This window comes from Pararge aegeria, chromosome 26 (assembly GCF_905163445.1).
Source record: "Pararge aegeria chromosome 26, ilParAegt1.1, whole genome shotgun sequence".
Lineage (NCBI taxonomy): Eukaryota > Metazoa > Arthropoda > Insecta > Lepidoptera > Nymphalidae > Pararge > Pararge aegeria.
In genome coordinates, this window is record NC_053205.1 from 4,944,420 (window position 1) to 4,948,076 (window position 3,657).

General features: G+C 36.8%; 1 pseudogene; it reads right to left on the bottom strand.

Annotated features, from left to right (window-relative positions):
• Positions 1–349: 349 nt before the first annotated feature.
• LOC120635294 lies at positions 350–3,170 on the bottom strand (annotated as a pseudogene).
• Between the last annotated feature and the right edge of the window lie 487 nt (positions 3,171–3,657).

A 3,657-nucleotide genomic window follows, 5' to 3' on the forward strand; every position in this document is an offset into this window, starting at 1 on the left:
TTAATAAATTTGAGGTATTGTGTTCATTATTGAATAACAAGCTAAGAAAGAATGATACAAATTATAGAGATGCCATTACTGTGAAGGAAAGATTACTACTAACATTGAGATTTTTAGCAACTGGAGATTCGTACGTCAGTTTGCAGTATCTCTTCCGCATTTCCAAACAGTCTAGGTCGAAAATTATCCCTGAAGTTTGTGAAGCAATCATTGACCTGTTAAAGGATTATGTGAAGGTAAGGAAAACCATACTTTATTACTCAATAAAAAGTAATGTATTAAAATAATAATTTAAAGAAGTAACATGTTTACAATTATTAATCAACATACTTTGAAAACAATAGAAAGTCAGAAAGGATATAGGTAGGTACTTATTTAATTCGATGGTGAATGTGGAATTCAGTAGACATATACTGTCCGAAAGTGATGTAAGAATCTGTGTCTGGTTGTGATGGCTGTGCACATTGTTGCAGAAGTTGGAAAGCTTCTGAAAGAGTTTCATCTGATATTTCATCTGCATTATTAGAAGAAGTTTTCTTTCTTTTTTTTGTTCGTTTGCTTGTTGTTTGTACATTGAATTGTACACTCTGATCATTCTGCTCTCTACTCTGATCTGTGTGGTGGTTGGCTCCTTCCGGTTGTGTGTCACTACTAATAATGCTACTGTTCTCGTTTTCGCTCACTGTAGCATTTACTTCAAGTTCCCGTTCCGTCGTATCAGATTCTTCCTGTAACAAAATTATTATTATTACTACTTATTCTTATTTTCAGCTTTATAATATGATTATATAGCTATATAATTGACCGAGCGAAGCGAAGGTCTCTGAGTCTACTTGAGTGAATTTGCACTTGTCCGTCCGTCCGTCTGTCAGAGCCTTATACTTCTGAATTACTGAACGTAATTACTTAAAATTTAAATATAATATGTAAACTGATGGCCTCCCGCCAAATATGGCTTAAAAAGTTATATAAATATTTATTTCAGGGGGGCTCTCATAGAAGCGAAAGCGAAGTAAAATATTTTTATAGCGTTACATAGGGTTGCGGTAAATTATTTTAACGATAATTAAGAATACATTCCAAAAGTATTTTTTTTTTTTAATTTTTCCCCTAAAATTGGCGAAATGGGGGGCTTTCAAAGTGGAGATTTTCTAACGTCCAAAGTTGACCTCAGAACTCTCAATTTTCTGAAAGGCTGAGCCTGAAACTTGATCAATTATATGCATTATATCCTGTACTTGAACAACAAAAACCAAAATTAGATAAATATCATAAGGAAACGAAATTATTTAATTTTTAATGAGCTTCCGTATTTTTAACAGAACTTCACAATGATGTCAATAGATGGCGCTCTGTACAAGTTTACGGATACCGCGAGGTCTCAGTTCGGGGCGAACCACTAGTATTTATAATGTGTTGAGGATCTCACGGCATCTTTCTTTTCAGGTGCCGTCAACTGAAGAAGAGTGGCGTACAGTTTCTCAGCAATTCGAGAATAAATGGAATTTCCCACACGTGATAGGAGCGATGGACGGCAAACATGTCACTTTGCAATCGCCTTTTAATAGTGGAAACGACTTTGATAATTACAAATTATTTCCTAGTATTGTTCTTTTTGCATTAGTCGATGCAAATTATAAGTTCCTGTATGTGAATGTTGGGACTAAAGGCAGAATATCAGATGGAGGCGTGTTCAAAAGCACAAATTTATATAAAAAACTGGAAAAAAAAGAACTAAACATTCCACCACCGGACATATTGCAAGTTCCCTATAAAATTGAGGTACCCTATTGTATATTAGGTGATAAAGCTTTTCAGCTGAATAAATATACAATGAAACCATACGATGGTACTCGGGAAAGGGGTTCGTGTGAAAGAATTTTCAACTACTGACTGTCAAGAGCACGTAGAGTAGTAGAAAACGCGTTTGGAGTATTTAGTTCTGTCTACAGAGTTCTGCGTAAACCTATGCTTTTGGAACCAGAAACTGCGACTAAAGTCGTGCTGGCAACGGTTCATCTGTATAACTACTTACGCAGTAATTCTAACTTTACATCGCCAGGAACGTTTGATATAGTACAGGAGAATGGAGATGTTATACTTGGAAGCTGGCGAAATGAGCCACCATCACAATCACTACAACCGATGGCCTACCAAGAAGAGCAACAGAAAATGCCAATACAATACGGTCCCACTTAGCAAGTCACTTTGTTACAAACAATACAATAATTTGGCAAAATGAATATCAGTAAAGTAATGACTCACATGTTCCAAAGTATCGCGAGTGATACCGGGTTCATTTTTATCCGCCATTAAGTCGAAGTCATCATACTCAAACCACTTTGATTTATACGTATCTTGAGCACCTGAAATAAACAAGTAACTCATTAAATAACCACGTGTATTTATTTCCTATTAGCTTATTTACTACCTACTAATTATTACTCTGTTATTTCGACGTGTTATTTAAATAGACGGAAATAAAACATTATTTTCTACATGCTTCCACGCTTTTTTCACAAATAGAATGCTGTTAAAATATATATGTAAAACTTTTTAGTGCGGTACCTACTGATAACAAGTATATGTTCAATTTTAAACGCTAAAAGAAATCGAGTGAAAATTCCTTAATTTTACTTAAACATATAGTGTAATAAGTATAATAAACCATAAGTAGTTTGTTTTCTTACCTGATCCAGTTATATGGCTTTGTTTCTCTCTGAATTTTTCCCTTCTGTAGCCTCCCGCCAGAGACCGCATTTTTTTCTTTAGGTCTTCTATGGGTTTGTTCTCCATTTCGCGAGAAATCTGACGCCACGCATCTTCTCTGACACCTCTATTGGTATAATTAACATCTTTTGGATCCCATAAACATTTAAATTCCTTATAAAGCGATATTAGACGGCGACTTTGCGAGATGTCCATGGTGTGGTGGATCGCGCGAACAACACACAACCGTCCACATCGCGCGCGCCAAGCAACTGAGGCACCTTTGAGGCTGACAAAAAACCGACAACGTACGGATCGGGCGCAGCAGGGAGCGCGTGCTCCAATACGAGCGCATGGATCGCGCGCGGCACGTCCACACCGCCTGCTCAAATAAAGGAAACAAAAATAGTATAAAACAGATCACACAATTCTTGAATAGCAAAGAATTGCAAAATACATTAAACCAGATTATTAAGATTGATCAAACAATAGATTATAAAGAAGAAATGACAGATCTGAAGGAAAAGAATAAAATTAAACTGCGAAGTAAACATGTCGAATTATCTCCTTACCTAGACGACATTGGATTGCTCCGCGTGGGAGGTCGTTTGCAAAGCTCTAGATTAGTAGGAGAAATTAAGAATACAATTATCTTATCTCAAACTTCTCACCTCAGTTGGCTTCTCGTAAATGATGCACACATAAAGTTATTACATGGAGGATATGCTATGATGATGAACTATTTGAGGTCACGGTATTGGATTGTTGGGTTAAAACAATTGGTGAAGAAATGTGGTCGCCAATGTGTCACTTGCACTCGACACAAATCATTAACAACTCAACCTCAGATGGGAAACTTACCTGAGGTGCGAGTCAACCCAGGACCCCCCCAACCCTTTAAATGCTCTGGGGTCGATTATGCAGGTCCGATCCAAATTCGGACGTCTA